At 35.6% G+C, this 26,086-nt stretch overlaps 1 protein-coding gene across 2 annotated transcripts in view; it reads left to right on the top strand.

Annotated features, from left to right (window-relative positions):
- Positions 1-26,086, top strand: part of lrrc4ca (leucine rich repeat containing 4C, genome duplicate a) — a 75,005-nt gene that overhangs the window by 18,271 nt on the left and 30,648 nt on the right. The window contains exon 1 of one of the 2 annotated variants that reach the window (XM_016441048.1): positions 20,611-20,858. The exons of the other annotated variant lie outside the window; for it this stretch is intronic. The gene's annotated coding sequence lies outside the window, so the exon portion shown is untranslated. Of the gene's footprint in view, positions 1-20,610; positions 20,859-26,086 lie in introns of those variants that run through there. 2 annotated transcript variants of the gene reach the window in all.

The raw sequence follows: 26,086 nt of genomic DNA, 5'->3' as shown, positions 1-26,086 counted from the left end.
ACGTCCCTGTTCCAAGTAGAACGGGTACGTTTTCCCAGTGTTATCCAGTCTTACTCAGTGGGTAGTGCCATAGCAGCTGTAGCTGGTCCTCTTGTGCAAGCCCTGGCCTAATCGGTCATCCGACATGACGTCTCCGTTCCCTCCTTCAGGGAACGAGGGTTACCATACGTAACCGAGACGTTCCTAAAGCAAAACCAGTTAAAACTACTGATTAATTATTCATAACGGCTGCATACTGAAAATGGAAAAAAAGGACTTAGCACCTGTCTGAAGCTAGGCTAAGTGCTAAATGAATGGCCCTCTGTGCAAACTACCACCCAAACCATTAAGCAAAACATATTCAAACAGAGCGCTAACATGTGGCTCACTGATCCCAGAGCTGTTTTTAACACACAAGCCCACCCACTTCGCCTCTGCTGTGCTGTAATCCCAAACCGTTGCTCACTTGCTTCCGCTTTCCCAATTTGGTGACTAACCGAAACTGTTTTATCTCCAAGAGAAGCAAATGATGCATTTAAGCAGGCAGGAGAAGCTGTCTGGGGGCTGTGACTTGGTGAGCAAATTAAGTCTTGATGAAGACGGAAAGTGGGCCGGTACTTCGCCGTCAGATCCGGCGCGGTGACTTTAGCCCCTTTTGATGAGACGTTCATTATGCACGGTTAAGAAATGGCAGCTATCAATCTGCAAATGAGCCGTATAAGTTGTATCAATGACTCTAATAGTGTGAAGTGCTACCTATAAGTGTCGGAAATGCAAATGGACCGTAATTGATTGCTGTAGGGACAAGTGTTTCCTCCCCCAAAGTCGCTCTTGCTCTTCTTTTCCCCCTTGTGTGCTGATGACCGAACCCTCCAGAGGCGACTTCTGTCATTTATTCTGAGCTGAAAATCTTCCCAGCTGCCCCCACAGTGCAGGACATTCAGCTGTAGGGGTTGTATTCACTTAGCAAGCTAAACATCTACCGGATACTGTTTTCTACATATCAGAATGGTCAGCGTTTCAGAAATTAAGCAGCAGCACACGAGCAAGAGTGCTGAATTTGACTGTACGCAAACGGTTTTCAAGGTAGTCACAGCCAATTGCGAGTGTGAGGTTGTATAAACCTATGTGCGGTGATACATTTCAATGTGTTTTTTTTGTTTTAGTCGTGTTTTGTATGTTTTTTTTTTTTGTTTGTTTTTTGCTAGCTTGCTTCTTAATCTTGTTTGTTGTCTAACAAACTTGGAATTGTGTATTAGTATTCATATTTTTAATGTCATATTCATTAGTCATATTAATCATTCATATATTTATCTATATCTCTCTATATCTGATATGTCTATATTTTGCATACAATTATAATTTTAACCATTTTAGTAGAAACCTAACACATTTTAGCATCATTTTATTAGAAACCTGCTTATTTATTTATTTTAGTGATAGTTTTTTGATGAAAAATGTAACTTTCATATCTATCAATGAATTATTCGTATGTACTCTAATTAATTGACTGATTAATCTTTTTTTTTTCACATTTTAAAATAACATTGTTCACGAGAAAAATGTCTAAATGCAAAAACTAACGAAATATTCACATTAATTATATTAATTTTGCATGTAATGCATGTATTATTGTAATACAATATTTAACATTGTTATGCTTTAGTTATTCGTTTTCTGTTTTCAGATGTGTTTTAGTGTGTTGCGGATTATTCACAACATTATTTACACACATAACTTAATTCAATTTTACTTTAGCCATTCTGTGCAGATGCAAGTTAAACTTTATGAAAGCGTTGTTACTATTATGCAGATTTCTTTTTTAACACCACGTTTGCAGATTTTTAACACCACGTTTTAATTAAAATAGTTTCATTATTGTCATGATGCAGACTTTTCTTTGTTCTCTTTGTCATTGTTGACTACAAAAACTTGTATTGAACATTTTTGAGAAATTTTGTTGTCAAGATTAACATTAGGTGGAAACAAATCACAAAACTAGAAGCTATAATGCATGCTGGGAAACAAATGCACCAATCCGCAGATTATTGATTCTGAAAGTTGATGTTGGTGAGCCTTGCTCATCTAAGTCTCTTAAATATTCATCAATCAAATTGTAATGCATACAGTACTCATGCAGCTCTATCGAATATCGATTTACAGTGGCATAACGGCGGGGCCGCATCCTGCCGCGTCAGCTGGAAAAGTTGTGTTGTTTTCCTGGAGGTTGAGGTTAAAGCCAAAACCATACAGCCCTTTGCCCTCAGCGACGCTGAGTCGACAGAACTGTGGTGGGTCTATCTCCGACAAACACGCACACAAAACACTTGTACGCCCATAATAAGACCACACAGTGAACCTTGCTCAGTAAGGCACGCAGCAGCGTTCTTTATCTGATGCTAAGCCTCGCGGTCTTTCTCCGCATCAATAACGCTACAACGTCGTACGTCCCCAAGGCTCTCTGTTGCTGTTTTCATCATTCGTTCTCAAAAGGCACATGAAGTTTTTCAGGAAACACTATTACGGAAACAGCATGTTTAGCTTCTCTCATGCGTGGCCTTCCACCTTTGGGGAGTGCGTTTTTTCATTTTTCTCTTTTTCACGAGTCTGAATACTCCAGCACAGAGTGTAGTCTGACCCGTCTCATTTGTAGTCAATGAACGAGCATAATTGGCATGTGCTTCTGTTTGTCCTTTGGGCCCCTATAGGCTTCCGTAGTGCCATTATCAAAGACCCCCTTGTGCTGAGGAAAACGGCAGGCTGTCTATTCAAAGACCTCCCTGTGGAGGAGCACTGCGGGTCTGAGAGGCCGAGAGGGGTAACGCTCACCTCAGGGTCTCTGCTAGACTCAGGCAAACACTCCATGCTGGGCCGCCTCAGACCAGGCCAAGAAAAGGATCCCGGTTCTTTCCTCGACGCCAGACTTCAGAACCGTGGCAGCTTTTTGCTTTTTCTCTTTCAATTGCTTTTTGCTCACAGTTTCTGTCTGACTAACTATGGAATGGGATGTTGGCGAATTGATTATAATGCCATATGTGTAGTTTGTGAGTCGTTATATGGGAAACCGTACAATGTACAGAGTTACCGTTCATGTTTTATATATTAGTAGGCAACACTGTTGTCACACATACATTTTTGAATGGATTCCAGGATTCCATCTTGGGGAAAAAAATCATTCATTCGTTCGTTCGTTCCTTCATTCATTCATTCATTTGTTTATTTTTTAGTTTATTTACTTTCAATTTTGTATTTTTTAATACATATTTTATTTAGTTGTTGTGTATTTGTTTTTAATATTTATGTATTTACATGTGAGTATACAAGTATGTAAATAAAAAAATATCTAAAATGTTTATTTCTAAATATTGATTTATTTTTTATTTTTATTTTTTATTTAAATGCACTTATTTGTATTTACCTTTCATATTACTTTTATATTCATTTTATTTATAAGTATTTATTTATTTACTTTTTTTTACTTATTTGCATATTTATTTTATATTTAATGTTTATTAATAAACATTTGTTTGTATTTCTTTGTTTATTTTTTACTTACGTGTTTTTGTTTATTTTGTTTATTTTTATAAATATTTCTAATGTTTTTTTATTATGTGTGTTTTTATATTTACATTATTCATTTATTTATTTGCATATTTGTCTGTATAGTATGTAAATATAAAATATTTATTATTTATTAGTAAATATTGATTTATATCTTTTTTTATTTTTAATTTAAATTTACTTAGTTATTTGTATTCACTTTCATATTACTTTTATATTAATTGTATTTATACGTATTTCTTTATTTACTTTTTTACTTATTTACATATTTATTTAAATGTAATGTTAATTTATAAATATTTGTTTTTATTTCTTTATCTATCTATCTATCTATCTATCTATCTATCTATTCATTCATGGATTTAATATGCCAATCGGATGATTTTGCTTGCGGTTTGTACATTACTCTCTAAATGGAAGTTGTGTGTGTTGCATTGTGGGATATAGTATCTACACAGTTTGTCAAATGTAGTAGGTCATTTTGGTATTCTATGCTCATCAGATATCTGCATACATCATACTACTTTCCTACAAAAACAGCATGTCATTAGTATGCATTCCGAACATTCTAGTTTGTGGTTCCTGTCTCTCTTTCTTTCTTTCTTTCTTTCCGTCTATTTTCTGTTATAACATTCTGCTACTCACATTGTCTATTTTTATTCTGTTTTTACCCCCTTCAGTGCTGTATTCTGGTGTCTAATCTGCGTCTTGTGTTGGATGTCATGTAATTGCCTGTACAAAGCTGTTTTTCTCTCAGTCTGCACATCACTCTTCTCTCAGTGAGGCGGTCCTTTTGCTCCTCACACAGTTCCTGTTCAATTAAAGTCATGTTTCGCTCAGTTCCTCCAGACTGTCCCTCAGGCACTGAGAGATGAGAGGGAAGCAGCATATTGACTGACAAAAACATTTATATACAAATATTTAGACGTGTACAAACAGGCAGACATACACTCACTTAAAAAGTGATGGAGTAATAACTAAAAGTAGTGAACTTACCTACATTTTTTAGTAGTGTAACAGTAGCTTTGTTACATTCATAAAAATGTAGCTTTTACAGTAACAAGCACATTTTTTTAACAAGAGGCTGTGTAAAGTGAACAACAATGCTGTACTTGCTCTTCTAAACTGTCCTCGTTTTTTTTTTGTTTTTTTTTTCTCATACAGTTAGTGTTGGGAATCTGATTCATTCAGATGGTTCATTTGAAGTGATTCCCCAAATCATTTGATTCATCCCTGTGCAGAATATCTTCAGTCTTCTTTTTTTGCAGTGAAATATTGTTAAGTGCTTCTGTTGATGTTTTTTAACTCAGCTACAGAAATTATGTTGTTTCTTGATTTAATATCATCTGTTCAAGCTTAATGTTGTGCTAATTGAGATCCTCCTTGTTTTTGTGCAGATAAACTCAGATTGCTTCAATGGTTACTAATGCTGATATTCAAGATTAGCGATATTATTTTAACACAGACATGCACATAGACATCTTTGGCTGTCATTTTTGCATATTGTGGCATGTGCACTGTGTTTTAAATATGGCATGTGGTAAAATTAGTTATTTTTAAACCTTTTTTGATGCAGTTTGCAGTTTTCATATGACTCTTTTGCCTTTTCTTGACTCACATTTGGACTTCTGCCAGTATTATGTTGAAATATGAGTATAGTTTGTGCACGTTTTTCTCATATTTGATCTATTATTCATATTATTCATATATACATATATATTGCATTTTTTTATTTTTTTTTTTAAATTTGATTTGAGAGTATTTCAATTAATTTCGTGTTGGAAAATACAACTGAAATATTTCAGCTTAGTTGTATGAATTAACTTCACGTATTGTTTCTGTAGCTTTAAAGTTTTGGGCCCCACTGATTTTCATTCAATGGACAAAAACAGCTGTATCATTCTTAGAAATATCTTTTTTGTGCTCTGCATATAATAGAAAGTCTCTTTTTTAAGGGTGAACTGTCATGCTGTTAATTTTGTAAGTGCAGTCCTTGTGCTCATCCCTGTTCAGGATAGCTAATCGGATTCAAACAGTAGTGAAGATCTGATAAGTACCTACATAATCTCAACAGGACTAAACCACACCAGATTCCCAATAAGACCTCCAGAGACTAGATCTTGTTCACATCATCTCTTTCCCCCGTATAGATTTTTTACACGGCAACATCACTTTAAAACAGCGGCAAACATATCGCAGCTTTTAATCTCCCTGCTTTGAATCGGATTAGACCAGCGTCGCAAAGATAGTATCCAGGATCAGATTCCCAACTGTTAGACATAATAACAGGGAAAAGAAGAGGGTGATTGAGCGAGGATGGCAGCGGGTTTCCGAGCTTTTTTTTCTTCTTCCAGAGACACTGACGAGAGACTCGGGTGGAAAATCTATCACACGCAGATCCGGCAGCCATGACTGATTAGGGCGCATGATTAATTACGAGACAGATTGCTAAATGCTCGCTCGCTTCTCGGATGCGGTGAGGTAAAGTGTCTCTGTGGACCGAAATGAAGACCCCTCCCTGCCCCCTCCATCTCTCTCTCTCTCGCTCTCCCTGCACCGCCCTCCTTCGCTGACTATATAAAGATCTTTTGGGCTAATCAGTCCTCTAGGACTCCAGCCCAACAACGAAGAATCTCCTCGCAGCTGTGCACTGTCTTTTTAACCCTGTGTTGTGCAGTGTTTTCCTTTATTTTTTCTTTATGGAAGAAACTACAATAAATTGTTGGAATCAAAATGGTAGGCTTTTAAGAATGACTTCACCTGAAAATGAAAATTCGGTCATTATTTACTCACCTTCATGTCTTTCTAAACGTACTTTCTTCCATTGAACATTGAAGGAGATATTTTGAAGACAGTGCTCGCTGCTCTTTACATTAGTTGAAAACTGGATCTGTGAAGCTTCAAAAAGGATCCAAAAGCACCATAAGAGTATAGACCTAAAATTATCATAAAAGTAGTCCACATATTGACTTCCGAAGTGAAAATATGTGTGACAAATAGACAGAAATTGAAATAATTATTTACTGATAATTTCCCCCTGCAGTGAGCTTGAATGTGAAATATTATTTAACATTCCTGCTATTTGGCTACTAAAGTTTTTTTTTTTTGACCTGCCTGTCAGATCCTCAGCAACAATAATTTATGTCTGTACTGTATTATTTATTTGTTTGTTTATTATTATTTTCTACAAATATTTAGATTTTTCACTACATTTTACTATACAATTTTGTGCCTCACAAAGGCTGCATTTATTTGATGAAAAATACAATAAAACTGTAATGTTGTGAAATATTATTTGAATGAATGTATGTATGTATGTATGTGTGTATGTCTGTCTGTCTGTCTGATTGGATATATTTTAAACATTTTAAATGTAATTTATTCCTGTAATGCAAAGCTGAATTTTCAGTATCATTACTCCAGTCTTCAGTGTCACATGATCCTTCAGAAATCATTCTAATATGCTGATTTTGTGCTCGAATTTCTTCTTCTTATCAATGTTGAAAACTATATTTTTGTGGAACCTTGATACTTTTTCAGGATTTATTTATTAATAGAAAGTTCAGCATTTATTATAGAACAGCACTTAAAGGGATAGTTCACCCAAACATTAAAATTCTGTCATTGATTACTCACCCTCATGTCGTTCCAAACCCGTAAGACCTTCGTTCATCTTCGGAACACAAACAACGCATGCGCATGCTGACGCATGTGAGTGTTACGTAAGCAGCAGCGCCATGCGCATGCGTTGTTTCAATAAACCGGAAGCGCGCGCATGCGTCGTGATACTGTTTCCGTAATGACGGCTCGCGCTGCAGACGGGATGAGGAGGAGAAGAACTGTTGAATAAAGTCATTATTTTTGTTTTCTTTGCGCACAAAAAAAGTATTCTCGTAGCTTCATAAAATTACGGTTTGACCATTGATGACACATGGACTATTTTACCGATGTCCTTACTAAGTTTCTGGACCTTGATCGTGTAAGGACCCTTGCTGTCTATGGAGGCTCTCGGATTTAATCAAAAATATCTAAATTTGTGTTCCGAAGATGAACGAAGGTCTTACGGGTTTGGAACGACATCAGGGTGAGTAATTAATGACAGAATTTTCATTTTTTGGGTGAACTAACCCTTTAATAAAAATTCTAATCTTCTGTAGCATTATATATATCTTCAGACTTCTGAACGGTAGTGTATTTATATTATGTTTTACTATAATTAGCCACTTTTACACTTTTGACAAAACATCACCTGTGTTAGCTGGAAAACATTGATGCAAATTCTGCTTTTTTCCCATCAAAATATTGTAATGTTTAAGTTTGCAAGCCATAAAAATATATGTACAAGATTACTTGTTCTATTAATTATTCTTTAACTGTCCCAAAACTCCCACTAAAGCAGAGTGCAAACCAGCCCTGGGGTTATTGACTTGACTGATTCAGTCTGAATCATGAACTCCTTATGCTGATTCATTCAAAAGATTTGACTCAAAACAACGATTCATTCCTCCCTCTTAAGCACCCCCCCCCTCCACAAAACCACTGACAGGATGACCGAGAGCCTCCTATGCAATCATCCCGTCTCCTTCCTCTTCCCTCTGCCTTTCTCAGGCCACTCGGTGCAGCTATAATCAGGGCAGTGTTCCACCATTTTCATTAAGATAAGCACTCTCTATCTCTCTGCTCCATCCTCATGCCTCCCGCAGAGCTGCGGGCCAAGCAGGGAGGCAGCATGTATACTGTAATGCATACGCATGCATATGGGGAATTGGCCCGGCGTTGATGGATGTCTCGCTCGCTGGCCGCAGCTCCTGCAGGCGTCTCTTGTGTTGTGGAAAAGGTGGCGTTTGTCTCAGAGGACCGCAGCTTCAACAGATGGAGACACCAGCAAACGAACACTTATAAGACGAAAGGTGGGTATCGATGTTTGGGAAGGCAGACGCTGAGGTTTTATTTGTGAAATGGACGCGCTACGCTTTTAGTTTTCAAACAGGCTGCTTGATGGAGGAGAGGAGTCATGGCCAGAAATAGTACATGGTGGCATCACATTAAAAACAGTTTGTGAGCGGCAGTGCCACCTTGAAAATAACACAAATGCATAGTCTGGTTTTTCCCTTGTTTATGTATTAATTTCTTTATAAAGGCTAGCACAGGCACGCCAGAAGTCTACAAAACTGCTGTGTTGTATATGTACAGTTCAGAGGATCTCAAGTGGTTTTGCTTCAAACTCAGATTTTCCATTGGTAATCAAATGGCAACCCAACCTGCTTTAAAAATTAAACATATAAAATGCATTCATATTAATGAATTACAATCAATTAAAATTAATAAATCCAAAGTTCTGTCATGATGGTACAGGCCGATAGGCTCTTACTCAGTCTGATATAATGACATTATTATTCGCTTGGCGCAGCTGATTGGTTATTTTCATATCAACAGCCAATTAACTTGCTGCTCAACATTCAAATACTCAGCTAGTGCTTGCTGTAGCAGTTGCAGGGCGCTTCATAAACTCTCCACCTTCCCCAGCTCCACCTGTATATATCTGCTACAAGGTTAGTTCATGTTATATGTGCAGCAGTAGTATTTCCTACATGCTCACAGAAGCATGTCTGTGGATGTATTGGCAGAAGCAAGTTATGTACACTTCCATACTAAAGTCTCTGAGAGTTGTCATGACATAACTATTTTAATATTAATAAATGCTTATTTATATTAACTCTTTCCCCACCAGCATTTTTGATGATTTTCACTAAAATTTCATGGCCCCCAGAATATTTTGTTTTCTGAATATCTGAACATGCAAACACCAAAATAAAGAACAGACCCTCTACTTTTGAACAAAAAAAAACTGTTTTATTTTAAAGCATTATGTTTATGTTTTATTGTTTAAAGCATTATTTTTTTATCAACACTTGAATGTAGGTAGGTTTCATAAAAAGCAACATTTTGAGCGAAAATCACATTTTTATCAAATACTACATCTGGACCATATTCAGTACGATGATCAGAGCAAAGATGCAGTAGATGGCTTCCATCAGTACTCCCAAAGCTTGCACAGTCCTTTTCCTGGATCGACATTTCTCTCGGTAACATTAGGCAGTTTTCATTTATATGTGGTTTAGTGTTGATGATCACATTATTTTTCATATGCATATGCTTACATATGAGATTGCTCATTTCTGCATCTTCCTTGTCTGTGTTTTTGATCGAGTGATTCTAGACTCGTTCAGGAGATGCGTAATAGTGCCCCCGAGCATATAACAGTGAGAACGTGGAAAGCTGGAAAATTCCGTGTTTGGCAAAAGATGCAGTAGATGGCTTCCATCAGTACTCCCAAAGCTTGCACAGTCCTTTTCCTGGATCGACATTTCTCTCGGTAACATTAGGCAGTTTTCATTTATATGTGGTTTAGTGTTGATGATCACATTATTTTTCATATGCATATGCTTACATATGAGATTGCTCATTTCTGCATCTTCCTTGTCTGTGTTTTTGATCGAGTGATTCTAGACTCGTTCAGGAGATGCGTAATAGTGCCCCCGAGCATATAACAGTGAGAACGTGGAAAGCTGGAAAATTCCGTGTTTGGCAGGGAAGCATTGTTTCATGAATAACAGAATATTCTGTGTTTGGCAGAAAAAGAGTTAATACAATAAATTATTAAATATAAAGTATTAAAAAAATATTAAATATTTTTATGTTGTTGTTGTTTTTGTTCTTGTTATTGTATAATATATGGCTATTTATTCATCTTAAAGTAATTTAATTTTAATATTATAAATATTAATAACTTTTATTAATGTTAATATGAACAATTATTTAATATAAAATATATATTTATATTATACAAATCCTGTTTATCTTTGCTACAAGTAAACCTAGTGTAGATTGTAGTGTTCTGTTACATATATTTTTTGTGGATTTTTTTTTCCATGATGAAAACTTGAAGCTTTGCAAAATCTGCGAAGGGAAATCTTTCGCCCACATGCAAAATTCCCAATCCAATTAAAATTACTGGATTTTGAACATGAAAACTTGTGACCATACTTAGTTGTCATTATGCTAGCTTCTAAAATGCATATGTTGTCTTTACACTTGCTTCTGAAGTGCCAAAATGCTGGGGCATTTGATTGAATTCTCATTTTTGACATTAACAACAAAATATATGGAAGCCATTTACCTCCTTTTTTTAAAAGTTGATAGGCCTCTTAATTTTGCTCTCCTAACTAGGCACGATTAAAAGGGTAAAAAGGACAAAGCTGTCACTGGGGTGTCACTCTAAGGTATAAACGCTGAAAGTGCTATTATGTACACTTTAGATGCTAATATATACTTCTAAAGTACTAATATGTACCATTTAGATGTAAATAAGATACAAAGATGTATCTTTATCCTATCGTACCACCCCAGTGACAGCTATGTACCTTTTTTTTCTGCTGGGCGATTTTCCCAATTTTATCGATTAATTCGAATTTATTGTTTTGCCATGATTGTATTTTTTTTAAATCGAGGAATCGCAATTTTGAATAGAAATATTACCAAATGTTAGAATTAGACACTTTGACAATATGCCGGTGATAACAGTAAAGAGAAAAGAACGATCCAACCACATGTCAGCGCACGTGATTTACCGCTCACGTGTGACGCGCTCTGTGAAGGACCATAAATTTAGCGCTAGGCGTCGTTCACACAGAATGTAGTGATGGGAAGTCCGGTTCTTTTCCGCAAACCGGTTCTTTCAGACAGTTCGTTTCAATGAACCGGTTCAATAAACCGGTTCATCGGTTCTTTTACGCCCTAACGTAATGACGTCATTTGCGATGACGTAATGATATCAAGTCTATCGTCCCGGGCCGGGATGAAAATACACATTCAAATATATAAAGTCAGTAATCATAACTTCATAATCATAACTAACATAAATCATAACTTTAAAGTCAGTTAAAACATCATAATCATGATCTGAAAAGTTTACAATTGTTTTGCAACTAAGCACCCAAATACAGTAATAGCTAGGCAGTGATGCTCATACGAGGATTTAAGTCTTAAGATTGCCCTTCGTTCAAGTCTTCGGTTTACCCACGCTCATAACATTAGTACAGAATCAGTTGTCCAAAAGAACCAGTTCGGTTCAGACGTGCTGTGTCAGTCATAGTAGGCAATCTGCTTCAGAAGGGTCTGGCTGCAGCTTGGCGCTTGCACTCTCAGACGTGCATTCTCAGACTTGCACTCTCAGACACTTGCACTTCCGCTAGCGACGTCACTTGCAGTCTTTATTATTGGTTCTCGGTTGAGTGTACCAGTGATCCGAAAACCGATGCAACCGGTTCTTGACTCGAGAACGAGAACCGCTCCAGCAGTGTGCGTATACGTTCGTTATCCGGCTTGCTGCACACATGCTGCTCTGCTCGTGTTCATCTTCAGTTCTCTCTTCACAGCAGTTCAGTCAGTGTACTGTTTAAGTAAATGAATTACTCCGGGATATTGGTTTATTTAGACTCAGAGGGAGTGTCAGCCACGTTAAAAAAGTGAATAACTTAAGTAATTTGTGGATTAATGTTTACTGGAGATGCGAACCGTTTCAAACGATTCAGTCCGATTTGGTGAACTGGTTCAACCAGTTCACTAAGAAGAACCGGTTAAATCGAACGATTAGTTCGCGAACCGGACATCACTAACAGAATGCGCTTTTGTGTTGACAAAGATGCGACGCGGGCAGTGGAATAGGTAAAACATGCAAGAAGATGGGAGTGTTCTTTTAACTTGAGCGCAGTGTTTTTAGAATTACAATGGAAAAGCAGTGCAATCGAATAAAAAACCTGTAAAGGACTACTACTGTCTGTCTAATATTTCATGTTTGCATCATGGTGACAGGCTGAAAGCTGCTGTTATTTTTAAAGAACATTTATAGTTAATAAAAGTCTACTGGTGTTATACCTTCAGTCATTTTGAATGTGAATTACCTTGACTTTTGAGATTTTCTAAAAGAATTTTCCTCGTATTATTTCTGAACACATAATATGTATAAGACAAGTTTGTACAATATGTAGTTGTAGTTTTTGCATCTTTTCTGCAAAGATATTTTATGACAAAGATATGTGATTTGTTTAACATTTACATCATGTTGACAACTCCATGTGTGCTGAACTTGGAATAGAATTTTCTTTAGAGGTTTAATAAAGAAAAAGTAACTTGAATCATGTTGAAGTTACATTTTGAAGTTGACTAGTTAAAAATCGTAAAAAATCGAGAATCGGTCAAACATTCTGGAAAAATCAAGATTTTATTTTTTTGCAAAATCGCCCAGCTCTAACACTTAGCATTGTTTTCCCTCATGTCAACAAACTAATCAGTATGCTAGTTCGATTTGTTATGGCTCATGAAAAACTGCATTTTGGATAACATTGTGATTCCACTTCATGGGAAATGTACCGATAACTTTGTGCGCCGCCTGTTCTAAGGGACATTCTACCAGAAATGTACATTATTTGTCCTTGACTTGTTACAGTGAATAAAAAGTATTACATCCAAAAAATGTCTAAAACTGACTGATGGTTGATTTCTGTGAGTTGTTCTGTAAAGGAATATGTCATTCATTAGGTTCTCAGCTATTTTTTAATTTATTAAAAACACTTTTGAATATTACAAATCCTGTTCTTGTCCTTGTCCCCAGCCAAATTGGACCTACAGCTTTCATAGTTTTGTTATGCTAGAAACTGTTATTTAGAAAAAAAACTATCAATAACAAGTTTAAGTTGTTATCATTCACATCAACTGATTAAAAACATGAAATTATACATAAATTCTACAAATAAATACTATTTTACAACTGTCCCCATGTTTTCGGTCAGTCCTGTCACGTTTACATAAAACTCAACATAAAATGTGTGTAATACACCTTTAAAGGTATGACTCAAAGGAAGTAACATAATTTGACTGAGGTGAAGCTGACACTGATCAATTTTTGAGGAGGACGAGCTAAAGGGTCAGGCCCTGTCACGGTAAAACATTCCAGAAAATAATGAAAATCTTTTAAATCCAAAACATGTTTAAAAAAGTTACTGAAATTCCTTGATTGCATGTTAACAGTTTTTATGCTAGCATGCTAGCAGGCTGAGTAATGGCAGTTTAAAATGGCCTACCGTCAGGCCCTGTCACATCAGGCCCTGTCACATCCCTGTCTCAATTCATACAGATACCATGGTAATATCTACATTATTACCTAGGAAATTACATGCAATTTCCATTATTACCATGTCATTTTCTAAGTAATATGCAGATATTATCACCATATGACTCAATGTTCAGATTTAAGAATAAGATGTTTTTTTCACCCAAGATTTTTACAAGTGGAAATGTACGTTTCTGGTAGAATGTCCCCTAAACAAAAATGAGCAACTGAATCTCTTCACACACACTTCCAATGTGTTGTTGTTAGCATTTGCACTAGCTTTCTTGTGTAGCGTATGTTTCTGTTAAGGCTTCAGGCTGTTGACCAGGATAGAGACTCCAGATTCCAAGCATGTAGGCCTACAACTTGTCTAGCTATTTTATTCTTCCAAACATGTGAGGTTTTCTTGCCCTGAATTGCAGTGCTGTCTAATTAGCTGACAAAAAGTACTCGGATTAGCTTCTCTGATGCTGAGGATTACTTGCATTTCAAGAGCAAAATTTAAAGAGCGATATTCTGTTTTAGACGGTTCATTCGCGCGTGAAGATCAGAGCACTCCATTAGATCTGCCTTTCTGTTTCATTAGCCTGTGCGAGATTTGAACGCAAACTTTCGATAAGACTGTAACAGGGATTTAGGCCATGCCATTCTTGAATACAGCTATGTGGAGAGGCAGCGTGCATCTCTGACTCATTTGCGTTTTTATCTGCTTTCCCACTTCCCCCGATTTCTAAAAATAACCCCGCAAACCTGCTTATTATTGGTTCGATGTCACACGCAGGACTGACAGGGCGATTGGAGAGGCAAAGCACAAGAGTGTCTGCTCCATTATTAAAACAGTTATGTAAAAGCGAGAGCTTTCTAGGGTGAAGTGTGTTGGGGTCACTGTTATTGTCTTATATAAAATGTCTAAAGCGTCGTAGAAAGCCCAAACCTGTGCGAGATGGAGATAGAGGGGTTGAAGGGAAATACGAGAGAGATTGAAAATGCTGCAGTGCTGGGAAACGGACACAAAATCTATTAAAATCCAATTCGAGATTGGTTCTGCTGAGTTGCTGACCGCACAGGTGATACAATGGCCAGAGTGTCTGTTTTGAAAGTGAAGCTGAATCCTATTTTTGTGCTTTTGCACATTTAGCTTATAACCTGCCTGAACCAGATTCATAGATATAATTTCACTTAACTTTCTCGTTTAATTAAAATCAACCACCAGGACTTTGACGTTGCAATATTTATTAGTGGTGTTTGCTAAGGCAAGCATCACTTCTTGTATTGCTCAAACATAGTGTTGGGATTTGAACAAGTCTCTAACACTAAGAATGAATCTTTGATGCGTTTAGGGGCTTAGCTGCTAGTTAGTTTGTAACTAAGTCTGTACTTAATTTGGATGCACCATTTGATCTTAAGGTAGAACTTACTAGTAAATCATAAGACCTCCTTAAAGCAAGTGCAGTCATAATATGGCATTTACCTTTACTGGTCCAATAGGCCAACAGAAGTTGTTGAAAAGCCATGAATTTCTTGTTGGTTGATGTTTTTTTTTTTTTTCCAGTTTAGTTTAGTTTTATGTATGTATGTATTGATGTGTGTATTTATTTATTTGCTTGCTTGCTTAGTGGTCTACAAATTTGTAAAGTTTTTTTTTTTTTTTGTTTAAATCTGTGAATTTATTAAGATTGGTTGGTTGGTTGATTTTACATAATCATAACTGTCAATGCTACGATATTTATTTAAATACATAAATAAGCAAGAAATGAATTATTTCTTTTATGATAATAAAATAATTTGTTATAATTTATTTTTCCAATATGTATCCTAATCTGAAAAAGAAAAGAAAAAAAAAATGTTATTTATGTATTTATTTATTTACTTACTTACTTACTTACTGTACTTACTTACCTAACTGTCAATGGTCAAATTAAATTGCAGTTTAAATTCATAAATAATGAAAATAATTATTTTATCATGAAAGTAAAATAATTTGTATAAATTATGTTAGTCATACAATATGACATGTACCTTTATTGATCCAATAAGTGGGCTAAAAATTTGTGTTTTAAAAAAAATAATAATCCATGAATTTCTTAAAGGGGTCATATGATGCGATTTCAAGTTTTCCTTTCTCTTTGGAGTGTTACAAGCTGTTCGTGAATAGATAAGATCCCTGAAGTTGCAAAGACTAAAGTCTCAAAACCAAAGAGATATTCTTTATCAAAGGTAAGACTCTGCCACGCCCCCCTAAAACGGCTCGTTCTAACACGCCCCCACATATCTAGGTCACTATGTGGGAATATTTGCATAATGTGCCCAAATGTGCACGCAAATAAAGAAGGCGTGGTTTCAGTAACCGCAGTTAATGTTGAAGCAGCATGTCAGGGAGACGCTGTGTGTTTCTAGGTGTAACGGAGGCCAGCGACGGATGGGAGTGAGGGACCCAAATACACAAAATAATGATCTTTAAAAAAGCATCATATGACCCCTTTAAGATCGATTGATTGATTGATTTGGCATCATCATTACTGTCAATGGTAATATATCTATTTAAATACATAAATATGCAAGAAATTAATTATTTCTTTATGAAAATAAAATAATTTGTTTTAAAATCTATTTATTTATTTATTTTCCACACATGACTGTCAATGGTAAAATTAGATTTCCAGTGAAATGCACAAATAATCATGGAAATAAAATAATTAGTATTTATCAGTAAATAATATTCAGAAAATCTGTGTAAAATTAAGGGCAATAAATAAATGTGGCTAAAAAAATGTAATTTTATTTATTTTAATTGGTTCAAAATAAATAAACATTTTATAAAAATGTAGTTTAATTGATTGATTGATTGATTGATTGATGAGGCCAGACATGCTCTGTCTCCAGTTGAACTGATTATCTTGGGCTATATGGAATACATTCAGAGAAGTCAAGTGTTAAGCGTGGTACTGTATGTCTTATTGCAGGTTTGTTTATATAGTCATGCCTTTCTTGCTTGTATCACACTCTTTTCTGCGCTCGTGGTCTTTAGCTCACACCTTTGAAGGTTTCAGTTAATGCTGCGGTTAATTAGTGAAGGCTTTTCTGCACCTTTTCAGAAGTGTTGTGTGAGCTGAGATCCATTAATGCATGTTTTGGCAAAAAAAAACATTCATGAAATCCTGTTATTCCCGATTCTGAATTCCTAGTCTTTCTTAGAGGTGGTCTGAGGTGAGATGGTGTATCGTGTGACTTATGGTGAGTGTCGGCCAGAGCGTATTCACTGCAACAACTTCAAGACTGCAGCAGTGAGACCCCGGCTAGCCCGAAGCATTGGGGGCAGTGACTCATGTTGAGTGGGGTTTAAATTTAGACTTCATCTGTTCTCTATCAGGCGTTTTCCTGTTTCTCTCTCACTCGCCCTTTCTTTCTCATTTATTATATAACCTAATTTGGCAGGGAGGTGCACTCTAAGGCCTAATTGCCATGGACTGCTTCTTCAGCAGTTCCCCTCCTCAGCTGACTGGACAGAGGAGGATGGTGGCGGCAGGTGGAGAGATGATTAAAGTAATATTCCGAGTTCAATACAAATTCAGTTCAGTCGGCAGCATTTGTGTCATAATATTGATTACCACAAACATTTTTGGCAAGTCTCTTGTTTTGTTTACAAAAAACAGCAGAAAATAGAAATTGAGGCAGGTTATAATTTTAGGTTTGTTGCTTGAAATAAAATGTTAACTGAAATAAAATATTGAAAAAAAAAAAACTAAGCTTATTTTATTTCATTTAATTTCCAAAGAAACATTTCTAAAATAGATTAAAATAACTAAATAAAAATGAATAAAAACTATATATGCGTACATAAAAAAATAAAAAAAACATAAAAATCGCAGAACCACACAACAAAACAAAAATGAAAATAATTTAAACTATTAATAAAAAAAAAAATGAATGGGGCCTATTTTTGAAGGCATTTTTATAAACGCATTTATATTATTCTTTCAAAATGTATGTATCATTTGAGCTGTAAAGTTGTTTGTTTGTTTGTTTTAGGATTATGGCACTATGTTGTCATGGTAATGAAGTTATTAGTTTTGTAAAAACACACACACACACACACACACACACACACACACACACACACACACACACTAAAATCATGTTGCCATGCATATTGTTTACAGCTTATGGCTATGGAACTGAGTAGAATATTCAATGTTAAATACTGACTATTTTACCATTTGAAAAACAAAGTGTTGTTATTGTTAACTAAAAATATTTAAATTAATTTCCATTAATTAAAAAAACTTTACTAACTGAATTAAAATAATAAATAAATAATAATATTTTACTAACTGAATTAAAATAAGTTTAAATTTAAAGGGTTAGGTTAAATTTTTCTGTCATTAATTACTCACCCTCATGTCGTTCTAAACCTGTAAGAAGCAAGGTAACTACCACGTTCAAGGTCCAGAAAAGTACCAAGATGATCGACAAAGTAGTCCGTGTGACATCAGTGGTTCAACTGTAAAGTTATGAAGCTACGAGAATACTTTTTTGCGCAAAGAAAACAAAAATAACGACTTTATTCCACATTTTCGTCTCTACTGCGTCACTTGTGGACGCGCGTTCATGACAGTATCATTATGCGAGCGTGTGGCGGCGCTGACTATGGGAGGGTCAGAGAGCCCTCCTATTTCATAAAAAATATCTTAAATTGTGTTCCGAAGATGAATGAAGGTCTTACGGGTTTCGAACAACACGAGGGTGAGTAATTAATGACAGAATTTTCATTTTTGGGTGAACTAACCCTTTAAATGCATTACTAAAATTACTAAAACTAAACTAAAAGCTAAATAGAAATATTACAAAAATAAAAATGAAAAAGCACATAAATGTACTAAAACAAACTAAAATTAAAATGAAAGCTGAACATATAAAAATAAAAGATAACAAAATATTAATAAATACAATAATAGTATAAGAATAATACTTAACATTTATAATAATTAGGGATGCATCGATCTGATACTCAGGATCGGTATCGGCTCCGATACTGCCATTTTCTGCCGGATCCGGTATCGGTCAGACGACACCGATCCAAATCCGATATTGTGCGTATACTATTCTGTGTGATTGATAAGCCCCACGAAAGGCACAAAAACATTATAAAGCACCATAAAGTTTATGTGCACTATATTCCAAGTCTTCTGAAGCTGGTACATAGCTTAATGTGAGGTACAGATGAATATTTAAGTTGTTAAATTCAAATTGACGTAAACTCTTCTCTCCGCTGAAGCTGTCAGTCATCCTCCATTCAGCTTTCAAACTGTGCGTCGCGTTCAGTTATTAAAGTCAAGACGATGAAACTCTCTCCAAGATCATTCAGTGTTCCTATTATTATATTTGATCTGTAGATAAAGATCAATGGTTCTGCATAAAATAACTTTATCTAGCTGGAGTTTAGTACTATTTCTGAATCATGTTACTTTCTATCGGGTGTCTGTTAGATCACAACACTGGAGTAGAGAGCAGAGCACTATGAATTGTTCTTCACACGCACGCACAGTAACTGAAATTTTAAAATGTTAAAAGAAAAAACTATCACAGATTCATACACTACACATCAATATCTCATGCCTCATTACTGTGCTATACATTTAAAAGAAATGTCTTTTAATTTTATAGTATATAGTTATATATAAATATATTTACTTGTTTTTCATGAATGTATTTTACAAAAATACAAAGAGCCATGTGTAACATCTTACCAGATTTAGTCCTACACTTATTAACTTTTATTTGTTCCCCGCTAAATAATGTTGTTTCACTAAATGTTTAGTTTAGTTTAATGGTTTTATACAATTATTGTGCACCCATGATTTTTCTAGAAGACACCGATCCAAATCCGATATTGTGCGTATACTATTCTGTGTTATTGTTAAGCCCCACGAAAGGCACAAAAATATTATAAAGCACCATAACGTTTTCGTGGACTATATTTAAAGTATTCTGAAGCCGTTCAATATAGTTTAATGTGAAGTATAGATGAATATTTAAGTCAAGTTGACGTAAACTCTTCTGCCCACTGTGTCTGTCTGTCATCCTCCATTCAGCATTCAAACTGCGTGTCGCGTTCGGTTACTGCAGTCAAAACTATGAAACTCTCTTCAAGAGCGTACAATAACTGAGATTTAAAACTGCTAAAAGAAAAGGCTCAATAAAATATCGCACAGATATAATACACAACGCTGCAATATCTCTTCCCTTTTTATGCGGAGCGCTGCACGCTGTGACTCCGTGTTGCTTCAAGCGCATCATTCTGCTCACAGGATGCGCATAAGCACTTTGTGTCGCTCTGTATTGGAGCCATACCCTTTCGTATTATACTTTTGCGCAATGAAAGATTATCAATCGTCTTTTTTGTTCTGTTCTATCTATCATATGTTGCTGCCTTCATTAATGTGCTATGCATTTAAAAGAAATGTCTTTTAATTTTATAGTTTATATTTAATTATAAATAAATACATTTACATACAAACAATACAAAGAGCAATGTGGAATTGGCCGATACTCAGAATTTTTGGTATCGGATCGGATCGGTTCTGAAAAAATGGTATCGTTGCATCCCTAATAATAATATTTATTTACAAATCTGTCCCTTAGATTTCCATTGTAAGTATAATGTCAATGATTTTATTTATTTATTTATTTATTTATTTATTATAATAATTTATTTTTTATTCTTTATTTCTTTCTTTATTTTTCTTTATTTTTTTTTTGTGGTAATCACATAACCTCAAGTGTTGTCGATTGGACTTAACTTATACTGAACCCAGAATATTCCTTGAAAAGGAGCATGAGGGGAAGAAAAAGGAAGGAGTAACGTCAGTGTGAAAATTAGATTTTGCCCACCTCCATTGTTACGGGCTGAATGCCTGCACCCGCTCTGGCTCTGCCGAGGCGATTAGTGGCCAGTGGACGAGTTTCTATTTGAGGAAATCAAGGCCGCCTGCTCTGTGCTCCTCATGGTGTAGCACCACGCAGCCTCTGCCGAACGAGCAAAATGAGGCCATGTTACACATCCTAGTCCCCTCGGCTCCGGCGGCTACGTGCACGGGGACCCAAGTGTTGATGCTTCAGAAAGCAAAGGACCCAACACCAGCATCAGGTGAGAGTTTGCTAGAGGATGCACCAAAGCAGCACCGGTGTCACCTTAATTATTCTCCCTCGGTAAACTTAAGCTCAGAACTTGCTTGATTACTACAGGGAAAGTTCCTCCGTGCTGGGTAGGGCAGCGGCGATTATTTTTAGCATATTACTTTTTCCGCCACTCTCCAGAACCTCCCCGATGAGATCTTTGCTGTGAAAGAATTTGACATTTTTGCTCATTAAAAGTGGCGGCGAGTAAAGACGCCAAGCTAGTTAAGCTAGTTAGGGTGTCGCTCAATGGACTTTCCATTTGTTTTGGGGAGTTTCTTCAATTCTGGCATTTTTTGGTCCTGTGGACTTATAGAACGTAAACTCAAAAAAAAAAAAAAAAACTTTTAACACTTTTATTGAGTTTGTCTACTGTTTTTGAAAAGTTTGTATACACTATTGTTGCAAAAATATTATTACAATTTAAAATAACTGTTTTCTATTTGAAATATTTAAAAATATAATTTATGGACCCTTTTCAGAAGACTGTGATGACGCTTAAATGCAGCGTCTATGGGAGGGACAGTAAATTTGACATCGTTCTCTCTTCTGACTGCCGTTATCAGTCTCTCTCAATGTTTTTCCTTTTATTGAAAGTCACGAAAACACTATCGTGGAGTTTATGGAGTCCAACTATGACGACTTCCGCTGCTGAGAAACCCGGAAATGTCAAAAAGGTCCATTCCTGTGATGCAAAACTGAATTTTCAGCATCATTACTCCAGACTTCAGTTTCACATGATCCTTCAGAAATCATTCTAATATGCTGATTTGCGGCTCAAGACACATTTCTTATTATTATCAATGTTGAAAATAGATGTGTGCTTAATATTTTTGTGGATTTGTGGATTTTTCTTTTTTCTTTGATGAATAGAAAGTTAATTAAAAAATAAATTATATACAGTATATATACTGTATATACATATATCACATGATAATTATCTTACATTTTTCTGAATATATGCAATTTTAACCTAAAGTCAAATTATGTATTATGTCGCAGATAAGATGTTTTTAATATTTTTGGAAGGTTAACTTGTTTTCATAGCTAACTTTTTATTTACCCTAAACATAATCCATTAATATGAATACGAATAAGAATGAAATATTTTCACACTTTTTTGCATCGTGTTGCATCAAAAACATTTTTTTTTTTTATGTACAAAAATATTGTTCACGTGAAAATTACCTTGGTTTTTCCTGATTTTTACAACTGAGGGACAGTCATGTTAATTTATATTTTTATACTAATTTTTATTTATATATTTTTTTAATATTTAATTGGTTTGTACAGTACATTTCACTATTTATTCAGATGATTATAATTAAATTTTATTTTAATATCAGAATGTAATTTTAATAATTTCAAAAATCAATAAATGTTTTTGCAATCAGTATCATATTTTGAGATTGAAACTCTGACAGAGTGTGAAAAAAAAAATCTATACCTGAAAGCACCCCCCCCCCCAAAAAAAAAAGATGAAGACATGATCTTCATATAACAAAAAAGGGAAAGAAATGCATTCTAATAAAATGTAAAGAATTGAGTCAACACTTGAGCCATAAAAGACCTCATATCTGAAAAAAAAACACTATTTTACTTGACTAATTAAGTTGTTTGCTAACAGAACTAGCAGTAGCTATTGCGACTAACCAGGAAAGTACTAGATTTTGCTCTGTGAGACCGAGCCACACGGGACGCAACAAGAACTAGGTTTTTCCATAATAAGGCAAAGTGTACTAGTGGGCCCTTAATGAGCCGTCCCACGGAGCGCATGTTCCTGAGGCCTGATGGGACTGTGGATTGATTATGGAGCACCAAGGCTTTCACTTGCTGCTATAATTGAGTTTGAAATGAGAAGGAGGACACCTATTGAGGAGGCTTTGAGAAAGCGCAACTATTTAGGATGAGAGACATCAAGCAACAGCTCCCTCCTCGAGATCAAGACGGCCGAGAGCGGGAGCGAATAATCCCGGGAGACTCCGGCGCCTTCACTGTCTCCAGTGTAATTCCAGCGAGGCTCTCTCCACATCACTCTTCACTTTCCATTTCTAGATGAAAAATAAATAACCTCTTCAGACAGGCCTCCTCTCGCACTGAAAGCCGCCGGAAAAAGGCCTGATCTCTTTCACTAGGTGTCCGCCACATTTCTTCCCTGAACACCACTATCACTTTCCATCTCTATCAGCTCTACTCTCGCTCTCATCAGAATCAGAATCAGAATCAGAAGAGCTTTATTACCAAGTATGTTTACACACACAAGGAATTTGACTTGACGACAGGAGCTTCCAGTGTAGAAGAAAGTACAAACATAGTGCAGACATACATGATAGTGCAGACATACATAGGAATAACACAGTAGGGATGTAATATTACACTAATATAATAAAAAAAAAAAACATTTGAAACATTTAATAATGTACTATATACAGAAATAGACTTCACTCAGCCAGGTTTCAGTGAAGCACAGTGCAGCAGAGTTTGGAAAGTCCTTGTTGGTGCGGGTGAGGAGTAGAAGTTCATCTGTTTTGTTAGGAAGGGAACGGACATTCGCAAGATGAATGCTTGGGAGCGCAGTCCGAAAGCCGCGCACGCGGAGCTTCACTAGGGCGCCGCCGCGTTTCCCTCTTCTGCGTCTGCACGCGCGTTTGAACAACACAGCTGTACCTCCGACTAGAATGTCCAACAAAACGTCTGAATAATCAAAAACCGGAAAAATGTTGTCTGGGATGTGTTGCTTAATGTTAAGGAGTTCGTCTCTGGTAAAACTTATAGAAGAAGAATGACAAAACACAGAACAAACAAACAAAAACAATAGAAGAATCGCGGAGCTCAGTGTCCTTGCTGCCATTTGCGGCGCCATGCTGGTATCGACATGGTATGGCATCTAGAGTCGCTCACACACAACACATCTTACTTTCTCAGACACGTGCTGGAGCTCAGGATTGGGAAGGCTGGTTTTGTAATGTATTCCAGTGCAGGATGTAAAATGTCATTTGTAACGCTGTTTGTATCGCTCTGCTTGTGTGTTTGTGGTGGTTCAGACCAGAGTATGTGAGTGGTGAAATCAGAGCTGATTGAAGACACATAAAACTTGATTCTTTGGTTTCTTTTAGAACTATTTTCAGTGGCGGAAAGGAAATATATGAACTATTTGGCCGAATGTTCAAAAGTTTGGGGTCAGTACTTTTTTTTTTATTATTATTGAGTAAATTGGTGTCAAAATGGCATTTGTGATGTCAAAAAATGTTTCTATGTCAAATAAATGCTGTTCGTTTCTATTTTTTTATTCATCAAAAGAATCATGAAACAAAAATCTATCAGGTAACTAGATTAGAATTGATTAGATATAAGCAAATCAATCAGCATATTAGAATGATTTCTTAAGGATCATGTGACACTTAAAACTGGAGTAATGATGCTGAAAATTCAGCTTTGCCATCACGGGAATAAATTACATTTTAAAATGTATTATAATAGAAAGCAATTATTTTAAATTCCAATAATATTTCACAATATTACAGTTTTTACTGTATTTTTATCAAATAAATGGCGTCTTTGTGAGCATAAGAGATTTATTTTCAAAATAATTTAAATATATATATATTGGCCCAAACCCCAAAGTTACTCCATTTTAGCTTCTTATTTATTGAACTATTATATAAAATTTGAATCTTTTGAAGCAGACAGCAGTTCAGTTGTTGGCAAAACACATTGCATTATTTATTCTTTTTTTAAATCATAGTTTTTGTCTTTTGACAATGTTTCTTTAAATTTAGTCAATATTACAAAACATCATGTTAATTAATTTAAGTCTGTTTTATTTTTATTATGACTAAAATGGCATCTGTTTTTATTTAATGAAAATAATTTTCTTTTTTTTTCTTTTTCTTTTTTTGTCAACAGTATGTATCCTTAAATTTGTTTCATGATGCTCATTTTCATCTTGTTGATCACAAAAGAGTTTTCTTTTGTTTCTTCCTTTTTCTTTTTTCATTTCTTTTTCTTTTAATCTCAGTGTTGTTTTGGACCCCATTTACTTCCACTATATGGAAATATATATATATATATATATATATATATTTATTGCCTTCTTTTGGACTCCACAGAAGGCCAATTGTATAGTATATAGTATAGTAGTAATCCTAAATACATGCAATCCAGTTATATTTAATAATAATAATAATAATAATAGTATGAAATATTCACACTTTTTGCATAATTTATTGCAAAATTACAGATTGATTGCAGGTGTACAAAAATATTATTCTCACAAATTATATTTACATTATCTTTTGTGTACAGTAATGGTGCTTATAGTATATTTCTCTATTTCACTCAAAAAAAAAGAAAGAAAAAACAATCTGGTTTAGAACTACATAAGGACAAGTAAATGGTAACAGTTGTATTTTTTGTGTGAGCTATCCCTTTAAGAATACACTTTCTCACATTTCATATTTTACTGTTACATGTATCCCATTTCTCCTGAACCCGGCTGGAGGTGCTCTTTGATACTGGAAGAAGAACGACCTGAGCAAATATTTATAACCTGCCTGACGGCCTAACTTGCCTGCCGTGGCTTTTTCCCCAAGTTTAGGGTTTCTTAAGGTGCACCTGCATTGCTTCTTTCTGCAGTCATCCATTACAGAAGGTACAGAGCAAGCAAGGGCTGCTTGACTGATCTATGAGCCAAGGGCAGAGGCTCTTACGCAAATAGATTCAGCCTATGGCCATATATCAGATTAACTCCCCGGCAAACGCAGAAGGACCCAGCAAATTTAACTCGAATAGACTGACCCTTTCGTTTTGTCTCCATCAGGAAGCATCTAAGAATTGCTGCTGTTCTTTTATCGCCCAAAGTGCGGCCCGCGGCTTGTTTGTGAACTCATGCGCAGATGATAGTGAACTTGGACTATGTTTACAGGCGGAGGGGATGGTTTGCGTTGTCATGGTATCAGTGTTGTCATGAAGCTTTACTGCTCTGATGGCTTTGTGATTGGACGGTGTGGAAGCTCTCGCTGTGGGAGAATGCTGGAAGCTTAGCTTGACTGACTCTGAAATCTTCCGTAGAAAAGTGGTTGTGACTGCTGAGGCACAATGGAAGTGACAGTTTGCCTATAGTCATTGTTAAAGTGAACAAGTATAAATAATACATTTAAGTCAAATTACTGTATTTTAAAAAAATGTATGATAATTGCA

The sequence above is a fragment of the Sinocyclocheilus anshuiensis genome, unplaced genomic scaffold (genome assembly GCF_001515605.1).
Source record: "Sinocyclocheilus anshuiensis isolate Anshui unplaced genomic scaffold, SAMN03320099.WGS_v1.1 scaffold115, whole genome shotgun sequence".
NCBI lineage: Eukaryota > Metazoa > Chordata > Actinopteri > Cypriniformes > Cyprinidae > Sinocyclocheilus > Sinocyclocheilus anshuiensis.
Note: the sequence above shows the minus strand (reverse complement) of the source record. Positions and strands in the feature narration are given on the sequence as shown.